This window comes from Eubalaena glacialis, chromosome 13 (genome assembly GCF_028564815.1).
Source record: "Eubalaena glacialis isolate mEubGla1 chromosome 13, mEubGla1.1.hap2.+ XY, whole genome shotgun sequence".
In the NCBI taxonomy this organism is placed as follows: Eukaryota; Metazoa; Chordata; class Mammalia; order Artiodactyla; family Balaenidae; genus Eubalaena; species Eubalaena glacialis.
This window is the reverse complement of record NC_083728.1, coordinates 39,246,545-39,257,414: the sequence shown is the minus strand read 5'-3', so window position 1 is coordinate 39,257,414 and position 10,870 is coordinate 39,246,545.

Genomic DNA, 10,870 nt, shown 5'->3' with positions numbered 1-10,870 from the left:
TCAGGTAGCTTAGGAAAGACCAATTGAATTTGAACGTCATTGTAGAGCTGAGTATTTATCAAAAGAAATCTTCAGCTTCTTACACACATATTGAAATGATGATATTGAGAGAAAAATTAAAGTGTACTAGCAATCGAAAAAGGATAATTCTTTTAAAAAACAATGATATTGGAATCAAATACCTACAACTGATACATAGACTTTCTGGATAATCCTGTCAAGGGGGAGTGGGCAGTATTTCAGTCTCTTACCCCTTCCACTCAGGGAACTGCGTTTACTCTTTCCGTTTACTCACTCTTGCCACCTTCTCCTAATTTAGGACACTTTCTCATTGTCTCTTGGGATTTTTTCTTCTCTGTGCTCCATAAGCTGTCAATCCTGCTGCATCCGCCTCTAATAGTTGCTATGAGGGCATGATCTTACTTGCTTTTCTCTTCATGTTTTTTTCATTTCTTGCTCTGATAGTTTTTATTTCTATTCCTTTTGGTATTTATCTAATCTTGTTTTTTCTAAATTCTAGTTTAATGTGTAATTATTTATTCAACTTATGTACTATCAATTTATGGTAATCTAGTTTTATCCAGGACCATCAAGAATGATACCATCAAGAATAACACCTGAGCTCTTCACTTAGTTGCTTTATTGTTTGGAGATAACCTTTTGGCTCATAGGCAAAAAATAGTCACAGAAATTAAACCATGAAATATCATTTATGGTTTTCTGTTTAAAATACAATTTTAGTCGTATGTATTTTTTGTATATTTCTGTGTATGGAATTACATTATACTAAATTGTAAGTTTTTAAAATAAAACTTTTGTCTATTGTCTGTGTAGTGATTTCATTACGTTCTACTGTTTCTCACTTCAATATAAAATTAGAGAAAAAATTAACCCCCAACTAAAACAAAACTCACACTTTAAATATAGTAAACTAGGAAATGGGGAGGTGTTGGTTAAAGGGTACAAATTTCCAGTTATAAGATAAGTTCTGGGGCACTAATATACAGCATGGTGACTATAGTTAACAGTACTGTATTATATACTTCAAAGTTGCTCAGAGAGTAGAGCTTAAATATTCTCACCACATACACACATACACAAATAATTATGTGTGGTGATGGAGGTGTTAACCAACCTTACTGTGGTAAACAATTCCCAATATATACATGTATCAAATCATATTAAATTTACACAATGTTATATGTCAATTATATCTCAATAAAGCTGGAAAATGTTTAATAAAATAAAATATAGGAAACTATTATATATATGTATATATGTGTAATATAGAAAGTCAGCTTTACTATGGACTACTGATATTACTACTAAGTCTTTATAAAGTAGGGCAGTTAAGTGTCTGGCATTTTGGCCTAAAGGTCAATGACAGCTCAATACATAGAACTAAAAAGTAACAGTGCTTCCAACAAACCATTTCCTTAACATTTTAAGACAGGAGAACATGCAGCTATCAGTCTTTGATCTCATTTTCTAGAACATGACAGGTGTCAACAAATGAACAGATTAATCTGGGATGAAGCGTGGAGAAAATGCAGAAACCCAGTAAAACAACAATCCCAGATATAAGCTGTTAGGATACACATAGTAAATAGTAGTGAAGCATATTTGCTAACATATTCAGCTTAGGGGAGGGCAGGGGGCAGAGGAAACCTAAAAATTCTACAGTTAGTATTTGATTTATAATAAGTTAATTTCCTGTTTCATAAATTGTATAAGTTAATTTCTATCCAATAAGATTAAGTAGGTGGGCAGCTCATATGTCCGAGGGATTGGGAATCTCTGTCACTGGACTTTTTCCCAAAATTAGGAAAAAATAATTGGAAAAGTAAGCCTGTAACAAGAATCCAAGTAAGTATCCATATATAAGCCCTAAATCTCTCGCTTGAAATTAATTCCAATTTTTATCTCTTCACCCTTTTTATTAGAATTATTTTTTTTTAAAACTAGTCAGGTGTCTTAGCCCAACTTCTGTAGTCAATCATGTAAATTCTAACAGAACAAAAGAACAGGAGAAGAGAAAGGATTGTAAATAATTAACCTTGAATAATTAGCCAGTTGACAGTGTGCTTAAGTTACTTCTTTGAAAGCATAAATGCTAACAACAACAGCTACTAATATCTACGGTGCAGTCACAGCGGAGCTATGGAGCTATACCATGTATGGCTTTTTTATTTAAATAAATTTATTTACTTATTTATTTATTTTTGGCTGCGTTGGGTCTCCGTTGCTGCGCGCGGGCTTTCTCTAGTTGCGGTGAGCGGGGTCCACTCTTCATTGCGGTGCGCGGGCCTCTCATTGCGGTGGCCTCTCCTGTTGCGGAGCACGGGCTCCAGGCACACGCGCCTCACCAGCTGTGGCATGTGGGCTCAGTAGTTGTGGCTCACAGGCTCCAGAGCACAGGCTCAGCAGTTGTGGAACACAGCCCGTGGCAGTTGTGGCACACAGTTGCTCCACAACACGTGGGATCTTCCCGGACCAGGGCTCGAACCCGTGTCCCCTGCACTGGCAGGCGGATTCCCAACCACTGGGCCACCAGGGAAGCCCCTGTGTATGGCTTATCTTTTGATTGATCCTTTGCTGAGGAAGTTGTGAAAATAAAAATGTTGCCCCTAGAGGGTAGTATTGTCTCGCCACTCAGGCTTTCCTTGGTTAGCTGCAAAGCGGTGCAGGTCGGGCTGTGCTGAATATAGGCACGTCTTACCTCTGCTAAAGATTCCTGGATCCTGGTTTTAGGCTTTTGAAAATTCTGCAACCCACTCATTCTTTCCCACTTGCAACTTCTATTTGAAGCATAAGCTTTTTGAAAAGAAAACTATCCCAAATCTATTCATTAATATTTTCTGTCTGTTAATGGTCTATTGATAAACATAGAGATATGTTTACCCTCTTCTTATATTAGACATACAATAAGGTATATTGTTTGTTACTTATATTAAGTTGTTCGATCTGGAACACAATAAACTTGAGCCACTTTCTGTTTCCTGGGACCAGAAGAAAATAATTATAGTGCAAAGAAAATAGCTCTGCAAGTGGATGGGTCTTACATAAATAATAATTGCAAGTTAAAGCCAAATCAGGAAAATGAAATTATTTCTCTCCTCAGGAATCAAGGAGAGTTAAGTTTTGTAGGAGTGAGCTGTAATCACTCATCCTAACCCCAAAGGTATTTTGAATACCTAGTAACACAAATAAGGTACAGGTTTAAACCATTGTAATAACTACACGAACTAACAGTCTAAACAGGAAGGAATGAAGTGATTAGGTTTAGATTTGAAACACATGTACCCAAGAGAGGGCATTAGTGGTAAGGTCAAGCTCTTCAGGGCCTGCAGAGATGAACTCTATAGAGTCTAAACTCTATAATTTAGATTGCTCTTTAAACTATTAAGAGATCTAAACTAAATTCTTTTTTTGTCAGTTTCTAGTGCCAGCCTTTGATTATTCCTTTCTGAGAAAGTATTGATGCTACTAGAATATGTGAACAAGTCTTTAGCTAAGAGTTTATAAAAACTCATATAAATGGTTCATTTCTTGTAGGAAGCTTCAAAGGAAGTAAAAACAGTCACATAGGCAGGCATTATCTACAAACAAGGAAGTGAAAGAGTTGGTTTTAATACTTTTGTCCTATTTTCCCTTAGTAATAAAAAAAAATTTTTTTTTGGCCGCGCTGCACAGCTTGTGGGATCTTAGTTCCCTGACCAGGGATTGAACCTGGTCCCACAGAAGTGAAAGCACTGAGTCCTAATCACTGGACCACCAGGGAATTCCCAGTAGTAAAATATTTTTAAAGTAACAGCAGGATTTTTAACATTATTTAGTGTATGACTTGCTTTATTTTTTGTTCCATTTCTCCTTGTCAAAAATTTAAGAATCTTGTTTTCTATAGCTTAGAGAGACCTATTTTAATGTTATCATCTAACTATCCAATCCATTTCAGGACAAGTGACTGAATTTGAAAGATGATAAACACCTCCACACCCCCCTCCCCAGTGGAAAAAATTTAAACCAATACTGTGGATTCTTTCAGTGGTTTACTTCTGAGAGAAACCATCAACTGTGAGCACAAGATAATTTTTTTCCTCCACAGAATACTCAGCACTTTAGTTAATTTTAAAGGGGTTATATAATATCTGCAAATTGAATACAAATTTGAGAATTTTGTTTTTTAAAGTGTTTTTGAATGTGGTAAATATTTTTCAGCTACTGATTTCCTATACATAACTCATATTCCTTGAAAACTTAAGTTTGTTAGTTCTCATATTTTTAGAAACCATGTCTCCACACAACTCAGCATTAATTTTTTTTTTTTTTTCTTTTGGCTGTGCTGCGCAGCTTGCAGGAGCTTAATTCCCTGACCAGGGATCGAACCCTGGGTTCTGGCAGTGAAAGCACCAAGTCCTAACCCCTGGATCACCAGGGAATTCCCAGCATTAATTTTTTTTTTTCAGTTAAATCAGGTTGTTTAATAACTTTAATTCTGGAGCACGTGTTCATATCTAGGAAAATGTGGTGTAGGGCTGAGCGGCTCGGTACTAGTAGAAAAAACAGTTGTGTTTCTTGGCAAAATTTGAGTTAAACTATGACTCTTCTTATATTTTGAGCAAAATACAGGGCTAGATCCCTTTTGAAATATTTTTCAGTCTTTATCCACTCACTAAAACTGAGATTTTTACCCAGTAAAACTGGCTGTTACCAAAGTATATCAACTTGTATACAAATCAGCCACAGTTTGGAATAGGTTTTCTGATACTAAAACCACCCTCTGATATTTGGCTACCACCACCTCTTCTATTTTTGTCAATTCCAAGCCCATTTCCCAGGAAGCAAATTAAACTAAACATATTATTTCCTTTCCTCCACAATTAGAAAATTCTTCTATACCACTCATGTTTAGACTCTAGGGAATCTACATGTCTCTGTTCTCAGAGAGCTTACATTGCAAGCTGTCTGGACTCCAGCCCCTAAAAGATCAAAAGCATCTTCCATGGAATGTTTTGCAGACTTCCTATATAATCCAATGAAAGCTATAAAAAATAAGTAATACAAATTTTGGTAAAATTTCAAGGGATTTCTATAGCCCAGGAGACCCACTCACCAACCCCATGGTCATAACCATTGTGGGCAATGCTCACTCACACCTCTGTGTTCAGAGCTCAGGGGGTATTATGGGCTCTTTGCCATGTTCACATCTTGTGCTTGTTCTCTATGGCCCCTAATTTAACATATTAAGCAGAGAAGAAAAGGGGATAACACCTCAGCCTTTAAAGGTGTCAACCTAGCAACCAAGAAATTTCAGTGCCTCACTCTTCTTTATTCACCACCTTGGTGAAGGGGTGTGTCCTTCATCCCAGACCCTTCACTGAGAACCTCTCATAGTCCAGATGCTGTTTGGGTAACCTCTGATGATACAGAAACTATAGCAAAAAAGGCATCTTTCTTACTGTCTCACAGTGAAGGTGTCAATAACAAAATGTGAAAAACTTCCACAACCGAAATGTTAGCTAACAGTCTTTTTCACTGAGAGGTTCTCCAAACATTCAGTGAGTAGGAGACAACAAAATGCATGACTTGCCTCTTTTTTTTTTACAGCTGGTTTTCAGTGTCATGACTAGATATCAGCTCCTTTTGTTAGAATACTGTTTATACGATGTTGTATCACTGTCCTATTGCTATTGCAACACCTTACCACAAACTTAGTGCCTTAACACAAATTTATTATCTTACAGGTCTGAAGGTCAGAAGTCTAACACGGATCTCACTGGGCTAAAATCAAGGCGTTGACAGGGCTGTGGTCCTTTCTAGAGGCTCTGGGTAGCATCTGTTTCCTTGCCTTTCCCAGATTCTAGAGGCCACCCACATTCCTTGCCTGATGCCCCTCTTCCTCCATCTAAAAAGCCACCAGGGTTGCATCTCTTTGTGCCTTTTCTCCATAGTCACATCTTCCTCTGACTGACTCCATCTGCCTCCTTCTTCTACTTTTAAATTCCTTCTGATTATGTTGAGCCTACCTAAATAATTCAGAATAATCAATCTCCCAATTTTAAGACCAGCTGATTAACAATCTTAATTTTTTTTTTTTTTGGGTGTGGAAGTATGTTTAATATGTACAATCTTTTTTAAGCACCTTAAGTTTTCTTGAATAGATCTACAAAATTATCAAAGACTGAGAATATATTTGTAAAAATGAGTTCTAGCCCAGATGGAGTCACTGGTGAATTCTACCAAACATTTAAGGAAGAAATCATACAAACTTTCTAAAATATCTTTAAGAAGATAGAAGCAGAGGGAATATTTCCTAACTCATTCTATGAGATCAGCATTACCCTAACACAAAGAAACAGACAAAAAATACTGCAAGGAAAGAAAACTACAAACCAATATCTCTCATGAATATAGATGCAAAACTTCTCAACAAAATTTTTTTAAAACAAATTCATAAAACTATAAAAAATATACACCACAACCAAGAGGAATTTATCCCAGTTATGCAAGGCATACTCAACATTTGAAAACCAATTAAAGTTATTCATCACATCAACAGGCTAAAGAAGAAAATCAAATTATCATATCAATAGATACAGAAAAACACGTGACAAAATTCAACACCTATTCATGATTAAAAACTCCCAGTAAAACAGGAATAGAGGGGAACCTCCTCAATTTGATAAATTTTAAAATAAAACTATAGCTAATGTCTACCTAACGGGAAGAAACTAGAAGCTCTCCTGCTAAGATCAGTAACAGGGCAAGGATGTCTCCTCTCATCATTCCTTTTCAACATCATATAGGAAGTCTTAAATAAATATAGTCAACTGATCTTCAGCAAAGGGGGAAATGCAGTACCATGGAACAAAGATGATCTATATGATGCTGGAACAACTCTTTTCTTCATCTTATGTGCCATCCATATTTTTATCATCCATCCAGGTACTGCAATTCTTAGGCTATCACCAGGTTATAGCTAAAGAGTGATGTTAGCACTCTGCATGTTGAAAGTTGTTATCAAAGAGCATAAGGTGTTGTTGGTCTGGGTAGGTTGAGGCAGAGCCTGATTAAGAAAGAGTCCTTTTCATTTCCTGTTCTCCCAGGTACCAAGCTGATCCTCTCACAATCATTTTACACTGAATCAGGCTTTTTCAAATGCCAGTCTGATCATCTCATTCTTCAGGTGCAAATATTTCAATGACATCTTATTGTTCCCTGAGAGAGGAGTCCAGCCAAGTGAACGAATATTCGGCCTCTTATTTATTCAGTTGTTTCTCTTCTCCCATTGCCTCTTTAAGTGTAAGCAAACTACTTACAGAAGCATTTCAGCCTGCATTGTTTAATTCTCTATTACTCAGCTGTGGCCTCACCAGGTACTTGACTTACTTATGAATAATAATGACTGGGATATTGTTCTAAAATGCAGCTGGAGGAGGTCATGGAGAGGACATAAGGGCTGGTTGCACGGAGAGGTGGGCCCAGGCAATTCCGCGACTCCACCATCGGGCTAGCGTAGGCGCCTTCCCCACATCCAACAATATTAATTTTCCTTTGCCGTATAACCTAACATATTCACAGATTTTGGGGACTAGGATGTGGATGTCATGGAGGGGGGATGACATTTTTTCTGCCAAATTTGTGAATACAGTGCTTCTCAGGACTGAGAAGGAGAGCCATTTTCAATACTTTAGATAATAGACCATCTTTGAGAAAGAGAAGTTTTCAGGCTATCAGTGTTTTCAATATATCTAGAAGAGGTCTGTTGAAATTATTATTCGTATATGGAGGTAAGGCTAAGGTTCTCTAGTCTTAATGAATTATTCAGTGACTTTGCAAGTCTGTGTATTAAGAATAGTTTCAATTTAAATGTCAAAATCTCACTCAATTTTTTTAACCTTTTCATTTATTTTTATGTCTATCTTATCAAGTTTTACATATATATAGTTATATATATATATATATATATATATATATATATATATATACACGGTAACTAATTCCATTGTGTAGAAAAGCTGATATGAAAATAAATATGTACACTCTACCTTTCTACCCCTAGGCCCATGCTCCAGAGCAAACCTGGTATAGCTTTTTTTAGTTCTTCTGATAGTGACCTCTATAACTTCAAATAAAACTAGTATGTAGTTTTTGTGAATTAATATTGCCTCATAACTTTTTAAGTATATAGTAGGTGAGCTGGGTAGAGTGCTTTGGATAAAGGTATATCAGTGAGGATTTAGTTACGGGAAATGCAAACCATTCTTGGCACATTAAAAAGAAGGATTGTAAAACAGAGATGATTGTAATATTGTTGGAAGGGCTGGAGGAGTGGGCTGCATGCTGGGTCTCCAGGGCTGACTCCCAGAAAAACACTACAGGTCTGGCTTGCCAGGGGAGCTTCTACCCCCACAACAAGAAAGGTGGAGAATTGGGGCCTGCCAACGTCACACAACTGCCTCTTAACAACTGCTAGAATGCTGCTGCAGAGAAATTAAATTAAATGTCTCCTCAACTACATGTGCCAGCAGAAAACAGCAAGCAGGAGGAAGATGGCTCTCCAATTCTACCTTCCAAATCTAATCAGTGGACTCCAATTCACACTCAGAATTCAAGCGGCAAAAGGACTTTGGGAGGGAATTCCCTGGCGGTCCAGTGGTTAGGACTCCGTGCTTTCACTGCCATGGGCCCGGGGTTCCATCCCTGGTCGGAGAACTAAGATCCCACAAGCCACGCGGCACAGCCAAAAAAAAAAAAAAAACTTTGGGAAACGTTTCTTTGCTTTCCAACCTCTGCATTATAGGAAAGCACACTAGGAGGATGGATTGGGTGTCAGGTATCAAAATCACTTTATTTACTACCATCCACCTCTTTGGCTAGTCAATATGCATACATGTTCATTCTACCCATTCATAAACATCTGTATAACAATGGCAACTTAACATTCCAACGCAAAAACTATATTTCCCTTCTCTATAAACGGAAGCTATGAAGATCTATCACTCACTGTGTGGTGTTTATTCCTACACTCTGCTTGATAACCTCTATCCAAAGGACTAAATTATCAAGTTGACTACTACCAATACATTTTATTTCAAATAATAGGGGAAGTAAGGGGGGAGGCAAATTGCTTAATGTACAAATACAGGCCTTCTTTCTGCAACTGGTCTTGAGGTTCTAGTTAATATTTAGAAATATCTTCCTCCATTCCCGTTCTGTATTCCCTTTTTACTCGGTCAGCATCTCAGCTGGTCTGGATTCTCTACCTGGTAGGATAACTCAAAGCTTCATCCTGAGGCATCTGAGCCCGTAACGATCCTGCCTATAGTTTCCACCACCTTCTATTAGTGGATGTGAACATATTAGGAACTGCCCTAGAAGACCCTCTAAGTTCTGGAAATGTCTTCCATGCCCCAATTTATATCAGTGACCCAGTTTTCTCCTAATTATCAAGTGGAAGCACACTAATTCTCTTTATGTTTTCTACATCATAGGCACAAGAGCCCAAATGTTTAGGTGGTAGTTTCAACATCCAGTTCAATGGAGTCATTGTCCTGTCTTCTGGTAGAAGTATTCCTCCTTTGGATAGTAAGACCTCTAGCTAGTAAAGCCCAATTTTATGGGCATGCAAAGCAAAAACTTTATGAATGGATCATTAGAAGTAACAGTGACAAGGTGTTTCTCTTACATCTTGGTTCCTCGACCCATGTGTTCTGGCTGTGTAAGAAACAGCACCATAAAGTGGTCACTGGCTTGGAGAAAATAATTCATCCTGTAGGACAGTACCCCAGACTTGCTAGGTATTATCAACTAGCTGGCACTGTAACTGATTTTTCATTGTCCATTCCAGTGTTCCCTCAGGCCAGATGCTCTTAGGTGATGGGGTACATGGTAAAGACAGTACCCATGAACTTCAACCCATTGCCTTACTTCTTCAGTTGTAAAATGACTTCCTTAGTGAGAAGTAATATGTGGGATATCATGACGGTAAATAAGTTTAATAAATTCACATATGGCATTGCTGAAAGAAGTAAGGCAGCAAGAGCAGACCTATCCAAAATAAGCTCACTTCTTCCAGAGAAAACAAATTGCTGCCCTCTTGCGGCCCAAAGTAATTGATCTGCCACCAAGTGGCAAGCTCATCCCGCTGAAGTTTGGCACTGTGTTGTCTCAGATAAGCTGCTCTGCTGTCAACTTAGACCCTCAGCAATGGTGATAGTCTAGGTCAGTCTTGGTGAAGTGAAGTTCATGTTGTTGAGCACATGCCTAACTGCAACCCCCGGCCCCGTGGTCACTTTGTTCATGAACTCATTGGCCAAGGGCTGGGGTGGCTGGAGAAAGAGACTAGCTGACATCCACAGAATAGGTGATATCTGTTTAGTTGCAAAGCTCCTTTGGTGCGCATTCATGTGGACCCAGGTGTTCTCAGACTCAGAGTACATTCTTAGAAACTTAATCACAAGCCTCTTCCCCAGACTGATGTTCATTCATTCAGCAAATACTTATTGAGTGACTGTCAGTGCCAGGTACTATTATAGGAACAGGGGACTTAACAGTGAAGATAATAGTTAAAAATTCCTATCCCCATGGAACTTACTTTCTAGTGGGATGAGGAAACAGACATAAACAAGATGAATAAACTATATAGTATATTAGATTGTCAACAGAGAAACAGAGACGGAAGATAGGGTTGGGGAAGTGCAATTTTAAACAATGTCCGGGGAAGATGTCACTAAGAAGGTGATATTTGAGTAATGACCCAAAGGAGTTGAGGGGATGACCTATGTGGCCCTTTGATGGAAAAGCAGATCAGAGAGGAGAAACAGCATGTGCAAAGGCTCTCTGGTAGAATGTGCCTGGTTTGTACAAG